This window comes from Taudactylus pleione, unplaced genomic scaffold (genome assembly GCF_031769625.1).
Source record: "Taudactylus pleione unplaced genomic scaffold, aTauple2 ptg001396l, whole genome shotgun sequence".
Taxonomy (NCBI): domain Eukaryota; kingdom Metazoa; phylum Chordata; class Amphibia; order Anura; family Myobatrachidae; genus Taudactylus; species Taudactylus pleione.
The window spans coordinates 885,967-898,643 of record NW_028285796.1 but is presented as its reverse complement, the minus strand read 5'-3'; positions in this window follow the sequence as shown (position 1 = coordinate 898,643).

Here is a 12,677-nt window from a genome sequence, read left to right as displayed (position 1 = left end):
TGGCATTAGAATGTAAACAGTCAGCTAGCAGATTCTGCCACTATAACAACATTCTTCTATGATGTCACAATCTACTGCTGCTTATAACCATTGCACTTCCTTGAAGAAGCCCACTTGAGGGAGACAAAGACCTCAAGATTCATCATATCACTGCTTGTTCTTGCAAATGGAGAAAATGAATGCCTCCAGCTGGTCCAAAGTCAAACAATGAGGAAAATTCAAGTATTACACACCTAAAATATATTTTCAAAATATGACAGAAATTATCTGAATAGTAAATGTGAACTACTCTAGCATATTTTGCATCAATATAGAAATGTAACAAATATCCAAGTTGTTGGAAGTAATGGAGAGCAATTCATGCCTCCAACAGTTGTATCCATGTGGTTGCCCCTGCAATGGTGCGAAAAAGTACAAACCGGAGACCTGATAAACAATTTCCAAATGGCATTGCAGAAGTGTCATAGGGGTTGGATAATCATAACACAACAATAGAATATATTCATTATTTAATTAGCCAATCCTCCACAAATACATCCACTTTACAGGGACTTTGACTTTAGTCTCAGAATTAGGCCTGAATAGAGGCAGATAAATGGAGACAAGACATGGAGACACAATGCGACACCAAAAGATCAGTCCTCTTCTTATCAGTTGTTTAATGAATCATATGAAGTGTTTATAAATGCAAAAGTGCAAACAGGTGAGTGCAGCAGCAGGTTGTATTGACATGTGATTGTAGAACAAGCACTGGGGGCATAGGCCTCATTTCTCCCCATCCCCTCAGAGCAAAATGGCCCCCATTGAGGGGAAAAAAATTAATCTTCAGGTCCCCCTTCACCGATACTAGTGGGACCCATGAGCACCCTTGATCCCTGGAGCCATTTTTTTTAAATAAATGGTCTCCTTAATTGTAATGGCATATGATTTATACTACCCCTAATGGTATATGTGATTTTTGTTCCTTTCTTTCACATGTTACATGGCTACTTTTGTATGTGATGTAACAAAGTTGGAGTTTGTTCCCAAGCCTAGTGTTGGATGGGAGCCTGCAGACCCTTGTATTCTAAGGAGCCTTTTGGCGCCATGGATGTCAAAGATGGGCTTCATGGTTCTGACTTGATGGGGAGAAATGAGGCTCATGTGCCCAGTGCATTTTTGCTGTTTCTTGAATGATTGGAGCACTACCCTAGGTCACTTCAGGCCTAACGGCATGATGCTGTACTGCTGCAGCCAATAGGTTTTGCTTGGTACTGTGGAAAAATCTACCATGATCCAATACAGGGAAGCCTTAGTTCTACACAGCGCTGTAGTGCATAACCACAACCTCAAGAACATCACGGGTCCTATATGTATATATATAAATATATATATATATATATAAATATATATTATTTTTTTTTATTATTATTTTTTACAGAAGCCATAGAAGTATGCTCCAATCACCCAGGAGAGTGTAAAAGCATGCTGTGCAAATAAGCACCATTTCTCTTTAACACACAAAAGCCAAAGACCCATCATCACAGAGCACCAGGGTACACCTTAGATTCAGGGTCTTCAGGCTCTCTTATGTCTCAAAGCTTGGGGGCTGCGCTTCTGATTTGGTACTTATCAGACACAAGCAGCTACCTCACATAGAGAGACATTGAGGATTGCTGATGAACACAATGGGTAGTTTAAATCATATACTATTACAATTAGGGAGAGCTATTTTGAAATAAAAAATAAATACATGTATATATATATTAGAAATTGCAGTACTTATAATATGCTAATTACCAGTAATTCAATGCTTAAATGTTAACTAAGCAGATAGATAGCGCACACATTACTTCATTTATAAGCATAAAGTTTAGCTGCAAAGTATTTTGCATATATACAAATTATGTTGCAGCTGGTACATTTTAAGTGTAAATGAAGTAATATTTGCACTGTTTGCCCACTTAGTTGACTTTAAAAGATTAAATATATGATGCTTAGCATATGGTAAGTATTATAAATGTAAACACATATACATTGATTTATAATGGTATTTGATATAAAGTGGTTTATAAAAAGATTATTTATGCTTTGTTCTCAAGTATGGTCAGCTCATTGGGTCAGAGCTTGGGCTGGTAGTTTGAAACTGCAGCAGTAAATTAGGAGCATGGTATCTAGGAGACAGCACTGCAACTCCAAACCAAACAGCAGATGCACCCCTGTATTTGTGTCCTTTTCTCCGATATATGTTTTTTCATTTGGCCTGGTTCAATTTCCCCCCATGCTTTCCTTCTCCTTTTTAATCTACACTTTCATTTCTTTGATTTAATGTTACCAAAAGAGAGCAGAGGATTTCAATGTCATTTAGAGCCTTGGAGTTATTACTTTTTTTTCAATTCATCTCTATGTTATCAATTTAACATATGCAGACTTTTTTCCCTCCCTCTCTTTCTCTCTGGGTGCATGATTTGTGAATGCACTGCCTCCTGCAAGCCTCTGCCACATCCACAAACCAACTGGCAGCCTTTCTTTCTTCATGTCTTGTCTCGGCAGTTAATCAGACAGTCTAGAACCTTAATTGGAATGTTAACAGTGTTTACGGAATGTTCAGGAGTCTACGGAATATTCATACTGTCCACAGAATGTTCAGGAGAGGCTGCCATGCAGTCACCATGGCATTAGAATGTAAACAGTCAGCTAGCAGATTCTGCCACTATAACAACATTCTTCTATGATGTCACAATCTACTGCTGCTTATAACCATTGCACTTCCTTGAAGAAGCCCACTTGAGGGAGACAAAGACCTCAAGATTCATCATATCACTGCTTGTTCTTGCAAATGGAGAAAATGAATGCCTCCAGCTGGTCCAAAGTCAAACAATGAGGAAAATTCAAGTATTACACACCTAAAATATATTTTCAAAATATGACAGAAATTATCTGAATAGTAAATGTGAACTACTCTAGCATATTTTGCATCAATATAGAAATGTAACAAATATCCAAGTTGTTGGAAGTAATGGAGAGCAATTCATGCCTCCAACAGTTGTATCCATGTGGTTGCCCCTGCAATGGTGCGAAAAAGTACAAACCGGAGACCTGATAAACAATTTCCAAATGGCATTGCAGAAGTGTCATAGGGGTTGGATAATCATAACACAACAATAGAATATATTCATTATTTAATTAGCCAATCCTCCACAAATACATCCACTTTACAGGGACTTTGACTTTAGTCCCAGAATTAGGCCTGAATAGAGGCAGATAAATGGAGACAAGACATGGAGACACAATGCGACACCAAAAGATCAGTCCTCTTCTTATCAGTTGTTTAATGAATCATATGAAGTGTTTATAAATGCAAAAGTGCAAACAGGTGAGTGCAGCAGCAGGTTGTATTGACATGTGATTGTAGAACAAGCACTGGGGGCATAGGCCTCATTTCTCCCCATCCCCTCAGAGCAAAATGGCCCCCATTGAGGGGAAAAAAATTAATCTTCAGGTCCCCCTTCACCGATACTAGTGGGACCCATGAGCACCCTTGATCCCTGGAGCCATTTTTTTTAAATAAATGGTCTCCTTAATTGTAATGGCATATGATTTATACTACCCCTAATGGTATATGTGATTTTTGTTCCTTTCTTTCACATGTTACATGGCTACTTTTGTATGTGATGTAACAAAGTTGGAGTTTGTTCCCAAGCCTAGTGTTGGATGGGAGCCTGCAGACCCTCGTATTCTAAGGAGCCTTTTGGCGCCATGGATGTCAAAGATGGGCTTCATGGTTCTGACTTGATGGGGAGAAATGAGGCTCATGTGCCCAGTGCATTTTTGCTGTTTCTTGAATGATTGGAACACTACCCTAAGTCACTTCAGGCCTAACGGCAAGATGCTGTACTGCTGCAGCCAATAGGTTTTGCTTGGTACTGTGGAAAAATCTACCATGATCCAATACAGGGAAGCCTTAGTTCTAGACAGGGCTGTAGTGCATAACCACAACCTCAAGAACATCACGGGTCCTATATATATATATATATATATATATATATAAATATATATTATTTTTTACAGAAGCCATAGAAGTATGCTCCAATCACCCAGGAGAGTGTAAAAGCATGCTGTGCAAATAAGCACCATTTCTCTTTAACCCACAAAAGCCAAAGACCCATCATCACAGAGCACCAGGGTACACCTTAGATTCAGGGTCTTCAGGCTCTCTTATGCCTCAAAGCTTGGGGGCTGCGCTTCTGATTTGGTACTTATCAGACACAAGCAGCTACCTCACATAGAGAGACATTGAGAATTGCTGATGAACACAATGGGTAGTTTAAATCATATACTATTACAATTAGGGAGAGCTATTTTGAAATAAAAAATAAATACATGTATATATATATTAGAAATTGCAGTACTTATAATATGCTAATTACCAGTAATTCAATGCTTAAATGTTAACTAAGCAGATAGATAGCGCACACATTACTTCATTTATAAGCATAAAGTTTAGCTGCAAAGTATTTTGCATATATACAAATTATGTTGCAGCTGGTACATTTTAAGTGTAAATGAAGTAATATTTGCACTGTTTGCCCACTTAGTTGACTTTAAAAGATTAAATATATGATGCTTAGCATATGGTAAGTATTATAAATGTAAACACATATACATTGATTTATAATGGTATTTGATATAAAGTGGTTTATAAAAAGATTATTTATGCTTTGTTCTCAAGTATGGTCAGCTCATTGGGTCAGAGCTTGGGCTGGTAGTTTGAAACTGCAGCAGTAAATTAGGAGCATGGTATCTAGGAGACAGCACTGCAACTCCAAACCAAACAGCAGATGCACCCCTGTATTTGTGTCCTTTTCTCCGATATATGTTTTTTCATTTGGCCTGGTTCAATTTCCCCCCATGCTTTCCTTCTCCTTTTTAATCTACACTTTCATTTCTTTGATTTAATGTTACCAAAAGAGAGCAGAGGATTTCAATGTCATTTAGAGCCTTGGAGTTATTACTTTTTTTTCAATTCATCTCTATGTTATCAATTTAACATATGCAGACTTTTTTCCCTCCCTCTCTTTCTCTCTGGGTGCATGATTTGTGAATGCACTGCCTCCTGCAAGCCTCTGCCACATCCACAAACCAACTGGCAGCCTTTCTTTCTTCATGTCTTGTCTCGGCAGTTAATCAGACAGTCTAGAACCTTAATTGGAATGTTAACAGTGTTTACGGAATGTTCAGGAGTCTACGGAATATTCATACTGTCCACAGAATGTTCAGGAGAGGCTGCCATGCAGTCACCATGGCATTAGAATGTAAACAGTCAGCTAGCAGATTCTGCCACTATAACAACATTCTTCTATGATGTCACAATCTACTGCTGCTTATAACCATTGCACTTCCTTGAAGAAGCCCACTTGAGGGAGACAAAGACCTCAAGATTCATCATATCACTGCTTGTTCTTGCAAATGGAGAAAATGAATGCCTCCAGCTGGTCCAAAGTCAAACAATGAGGAAAATTCAAGTATTACACACCTAAAATATATTTTCAAAATATGACAGAAATTATCTGAATAGTAAATGTGAACTACTCTAGCATATTTTGCATCAATATAGAAATGTAACAAATATCCAAGTTGTTGGAAGTAATGGAGAGCAATTCATGCCTCCAACAGTTGTATCCATGTGGTTGCCCCTGCAATGGTGCGAAAAAGTACAAACCGGAGACCTGATAAACAATTTCCAAATGGCATTGCAGAAGTGTCATAGGGGTTGGATAATCATAACACAACAATAGAATATATTCATTATTTAATTAGCCAATCCTCCGCAAATACATCCACTTTACAGGGACTTTGACTTTAGTCCCAGAATTAGGCCTGAATAGAGGCAGATAAATGGAGACAAGACATGGAGACACAATGCGACACCAAAAGATCAGTCCTCTTCTTATCAGTTGTTTAATGAATCATATGAAGTGTTTATAAATGCAAAAGTGCAAACAGGTGAGTGCAGCAGCAGGTTGTATTGACATGTGATTGTAGAACAAGCACTGGGGGCATAGGCCTCATTTCTCCCCATCCCCTCAGAGCAAAATGGCCCCCATTGAGGGGATAAAATGAATCTTCAGGTCCCCCTTCACCGATACTAGTGGGACCCATGAGCACCCTTGATCCCTGGAGCCATTTTTTTTAAATAAATGGTCTCCTTAATTGTAATGGCATATGATTTATACTACCCCTAATGGTATATGTGATTTTTGTTCCTTTCTTCCACATGTTACATGGCTACTTTTGTATGTGATGTAACAAAGTTGGAGTTTGTTCCCAAGCCTAGTGTTGGATGGGAGCCTGCAGACCCTTGTATTCTAAGGAGCCTTTTGGCGCCATGGATGTCAAAGATGGGCTTCATGGTTCTGACTTGATGGGGAGAAATGAGGCTCATGTGCCCAGTGCATTTTTGCTGTTTCTTGAATGATTGGAGCACTACCCTAGGTCACTTCAGGCCTAACGGCATGATGCTGTACTGCTGCAGCCAATAGGTTTTGCTTGGTACTGTGGAAAAATCTACCATGATCCAATACAGGGAAGCCTTAGTTCTACACAGCGCTGTAGTGCATAACCACAACCTCAAGAACATCACGGGTCCTATATGTATATATATAAATATATATATATATATATAAATATATATTATTTTTTTTTATTATTATTTTTTACAGAAGCCATAGAAGTATGCTCCAATCACCCAGGAGAGTGTAAAAGCATGCTGTGCAAATAAGCACCATTTCTCTTTAACACACAAAAGCCAAAGACCCATCATCACAGAGCACCAGGGTACACCTTAGATTCAGGGTCTTCAGGCTCTCTTATGTCTCAAAGCTTGGGGGCTGCGCTTCTGATTTGGTACTTATCAGACACAAGCAGCTACCTCACATAGAGAGACATTGAGGATTGCTGATGAACACAATGGGTAGTTTAAATCATATACTATTACAATTAGGGAGAGCTATTTTGAAATAAAAAATAAATACATGTATATATATATTAGAAATTGCAGTACTTATAATATGCTAATTACCAGTAATTCAATGCTTAAATGTTAACTAAGCAGATAGATAGCGCACACATTACTTCATTTATAAGCATAAAGTTTAGCTGCAAAGTATTTTGCATATATACAAATTATGTTGCAGCTGGTACATTTTAAGTGTAAATGAAGTAATATTTGCACTGTTTGCCCACTTAGTTGACTTTAAAAGATTAAATATATGATGCTTAGCATATGGTAAGTATTATAAATGTAAACACATATACATTGATTTATAATGGTATTTGATATAAAGTGGTTTATAAAAAGATTATTTATGCTTTGTTCTCAAGTATGGTCAGCTCATTGGGTCAGAGCTTGGGCTGGTAGTTTGAAACTGCAGCAGTAAATTAGGAGCATGGTATCTAGGAGACAGCACTGCAACTCCAAACCAAACAGCAGATGCACCCCTGTATTTGTGTCCTTTTCTCCGATATATGTTTTTTCATTTGGCCTGGTTCAATTTCCCCCCATGCTTTCCTTCTCCTTTTTAATCTACACTTTCATTTCTTTGATTTAATGTTACCAAAAGAGAGCAGAGGATTTCAATGTCATTTAGAGCCTTGGAGTTATTACTTTTTTTTCAATTCATCTCTATGTTATCAATTTAACATATGCAGACTTTTTTCCCTCCCTCTCTTTCTCTCTGGGTGCATGATTTGTGAATGCACTGCCTCCTGCAAGCCTCTGCCACATCCACAAACCAACTGGCAGCCTTTCTTTCTTCATGTCTTGTCTCGGCAGTTAATCAGACAGTCTAGAACCTTAATTGGAATGTTAACAGTGTTTACGGAATGTTCAGGAGTCTACGGAATATTCATACTGTCCACAGAATGTTCAGGAGAGGCTGCCATGCAGTCACCATGGCATTAGAATGTAAACAGTCAGCTAGCAGATTCTGCCACTATAACAACATTCTTCTATGATGTCACAATCTACTGCTGCTTATAACCATTGCACTTCCTTGAAGAAGCCCACTTGAGGGAGACAAAGACCTCAAGATTCATCATATCACTGCTTGTTCTTGCAAATGGAGAAAATGAATGCCTCCAGCTGGTCCAAAGTCAAACAATGAGGAAAATTCAAGTATTACACACCTAAAATATATTTTCAAAATATGACAGAAATTATCTGAATAGTAAATGTGAACTACTCTAGCATATTTGCATCAATATAGAAATGTAACAAATATCCAAGTTGTTGGAAGTAATGGAGAGCAATTCATGCCTCCAACAGTTGTATCCATGTGGTTGCCCCTGCAATGGTGCGAAAAAGTACAAACCGGAGACCTGATAAACAATTTCCAAATGGCATTGCAGAAGTGTCATAGGGGTTGGATAATCATAACACAACAATAGAATATATTCATTATTTAATTAGCCAATCCTCCGCAAATACATCCACTTTACAGGGACTTTGACTTTAGTCCCAGAATTAGGCCTGAATAGAGGCAGATAAATGGAGACAAGACATGGAGACACAATGCGACACCAAAAGATCAGTCCTCTTCTTATCAGTTGTTTAATGAATCATATGAAGTGTTTATAAATGCAAAAGTGCAAACAGGTGAGTGCAGCAGCAGGTTGTATTGACATGTGATTGTAGAACAAGCACTGGGGGCATAGGCCTCATTTCTCCCCATCCCCTCAGAGCAAAATGGCCCCCATTGAGGGGATAAAATGAATCTTCAGGTCCCCCTTCACCGATACTAGTGGGACCCATGAGCACCCTTGATCCCTGGAGCCATTTTTTTTAAATAAATGGTCTCCTTAATTGTAATGGCATATGATTTATACTACCCCTAATGGTATATGTGATTTTTGTTCCTTTCTTTCACATGTTACATGGCTACTTTTGTATGTGATGTAACAAAGTTGGAGTTTGTTCCCAAGCCTAGTGTTGGATGGGAGCCTGCAGACCCTTGTATTCTAAGGAGCCTTTTGGCGCCATGGATGTCAAAGATGGGCTTCATGGTTCTGACTTGATGGGGAGAAATGAGGCTCATGTGCCCAGTGCATTTTTGCTGTTTCTTGAATGATTGGAGCACTACCCTAGGTCACTTCAGGCCTAACGGCATGATGCTGTACTGCTGCAGCCAATAGGTTTTGCTTGGTACTGTGGAAAAATCTACCATGATCCAATACAGGGAAGCCTTAGTTCTACACAGCGCTGTAGTGCATAACCACAACCTCAAGAACATCACGGGTCCTATATGTATATATATAAATATATATATATATATATAAATATATATTATTTTTTTTTATTATTATTTTTTACAGAAGCCATAGAAGTATGCTCCAATCACCCAGGAGAGTGTAAAAGCATGCTGTGCAAATAAGCACCATTTCTCTTTAACACACAAAAGCCAAAGACCCATCATCACAGAGCACCAGGGTACACCTTAGATTCAGGGTCTTCAGGCTCTCTTATGTCTCAAAGCTTGGGGGCTGCGCTTCTGATTTGGTACTTATCAGACACAAGCAGCTACCTCACATAGAGAGACATTGAGGATTGCTGATGAACACAATGGGTAGTTTAAATCATATACTATTACAATTAGGGAGAGCTATTTTGAAATAAAAAATAAATACATGTATATATATATTAGAAATTGCAGTACTTATAATATGCTAATTACCAGTAATTCAATGCTTAAATGTTAACTAAGCAGATAGATAGCGCACACATTACTTCATTTATAAGCATAAAGTTTAGCTGCAAAGTATTTTGCATATATACAAATTATGTTGCAGCTGGTACATTTTAAGTGTAAATGAAGTAATATTTGCACTGTTTGCCCACTTAGTTGACTTTAAAAGATTAAATATATGATGCTTAGCATATGGTAAGTATTATAAATGTAAACACATATACATTGATTTATAATGGTATTTGATATAAAGTGGTTTATAAAAAGATTATTTATGCTTTGTTCTCAAGTATGGTCAGCTCATTGGGTCAGAGCTTGGGCTGGTAGTTTGAAACTGCAGCAGTAAATTAGGAGCATGGTATCTAGGAGACAGCACTGCAACTCCAAACCAAACAGCAGATGCACCCCTGTATTTGTGTCCTTTTCTCCGATATATGTTTTTTCATTTGGCCTGGTTCAATTTCCCCCCATGCTTTCCTTCTCCTTTTTAATCTACACTTTCATTTCTTTGATTTAATGTTACCAAAAGAGAGCAGAGGATTTCAATGTCATTTAGAGCCTTGGAGTTATTACTTTTTTTTCAATTCATCTCTATGTTATCAATTTAACATATGCAGACTTTTTTCCCTCCCTCTCTTTCTCTCTGGGTGCATGATTTGTGAATGCACTGCCTCCTGCAAGCCTCTGCCACATCCACAAACCAACTGGCAGCCTTTCTTTCTTCATGTCTTGTCTCGGCAGTTAATCAGACAGTCTAGAACCTTAATTGGAATGTTAACAGTGTTTACGGAATGTTCAGGAGTCTACGGAATATTCATACTGTCCACAGAATGTTCAGGAGAGGCTGCCATGCAGTCACCATGGCATTAGAATGTAAACAGTCAGCTAGCAGATTCTGCCACTATAACAACATTCTTCTATGATGTCACAATCTACTGCTGCTTATAACCATTGCACTTCCTTGAAGAAGCCCACTTGAGGGAGACAAAGACCTCAAGATTCATCATATCACTGCTTGTTCTTGCAAATGGAGAAAATGAATGCCTCCAGCTGGTCCAAAGTCAAACAATGAGGAAAATTCAAGTATTACACACCTAAAATATATTTTCAAAATATGACAGAAATTATCTGAATAGTAAATGTGAACTACTCTAGCATATTTGCATCAATATAGAAATGTAACAAATATCCAAGTTGTTGGAAGTAATGGAGAGCAATTCATGCCTCCAACAGTTGTATCCATGTGGTTGCCCCTGCAATGGTGCGAAAAAGTACAAACCGGAGACCTGATAAACAATTTCCAAATGGCATTGCAGAAGTGTCATAGGGGTTGGATAATCATAACACAACAATAGAATATATTCATTATTTAATTAGCCAATCCTCCGCAAATACATCCACTTTACAGGGACTTTGACTTTAGTCCCAGAATTAGGCCTGAATAGAGGCAGATAAATGGAGACAAGACATGGAGACACAATGCGACACCAAAAGATCAGTCCTCTTCTTATCAGTTGTTTAATGAATCATATGAAGTGTTTATAAATGCAAAAGTGCAAACAGGTGAGTGCAGCAGCAGGTTGTATTGACATGTGATTGTAGAACAAGCACTGGGGGCATAGGCCTCATTTCTCCCCATCCCCTCAGAGCAAAATGGCCCCCATTGAGGGGAAAAAAATTAATCTTCAGGTCCCCCTTCACCGATACTAGTGGGACCCATGAGCACCCTTGATCCCTGGAGCCATTTTTTTTAAATAAATGGTCTCCTTAATTGTAATGGCATATGATTTATACTACCCCTAATGGTATATGTGATTTTTGTTCCTTTCTTTCACATGTTACATGGCTACTTTTGTATGTGATGTAACAAAGTTGGAGTTTGTTCCCAAGCCTAGTGTTGGATGGGAGCCTGCAGACCCTCGTATTCTAAGGAGCCTTTTGGCGCCATGGATGTCAAAGATGGGCTTCATGGTTCTGACTTGATGGGGAGAAATGAGGCTCATGTGCCCAGTGCATTTTTGCTGTTTCTTGAATGATTGGAACACTACCCTAGGTCACTTCAGGCCTAACGGCAAGATGCTGTACTGCTGCAGCCAATAGGTTTTGCTTGGTACTGTGGAAAAATCTACCATGATCCAATACAGGGAAGCCTTAGTTCTAGACAGGGCTGTAGTGCATAACCACAACCTCAAGAACATCACGGGTCCTATATATATATATATATATATAAATATATATTATTTTTTACAGAAGCCATAGAAGTATGCTCCAATCACCCAGGAGAGTGTAAAAGCATGCTGTGCAAATAAGCACCATTTCTCTTTAACCCACAAAAGCCAAAGACCCATCATCACAGAGCACCAGGGTACACCTTAGATTCAGGGTCTTCAGGCTCTCTTATGCCTCAAAGCTTGGGGGCTGCGCTTCTGATTTGGTACTTATCAGACACAAGCAGCTACCTCACATAGAGAGACATTGAGAATTGCTGATGAACACAATGGGTAGTTTAAATCATATACTATTACAATTAGGGAGAGCTATTTTGAAATAAAAAATAAATACATGTATATATATATTAGAAATTGCAGTACTTATAATATGCTAATTACCAGTAATTCAATGCTTAAATGTTAACTAAGCAGATAGATAGCGCACACATTACTTCATTTATAAGCATAAAGTTTAGCTGCAAAGTATTTTGCATATATACAAATTATGTTGCAGCTGGTACATTTTAAGTGTAAATGAAGTAATATTTGCACTGTTTGCCCACTTAGTTGACTTTAAAAGATTAAATATATGATGCTTAGCATATGGTAAGTATTATAAATGTAAACACATATACATTGATTTATAATGGTATTTGATATAAAGTGGTTTATAAAAAGATTATTTATGCTTTGTTCTCAAGTATGGTCAGCTCATTGGGTCAGAGCTTGGGCTGGTAGTTTGAAA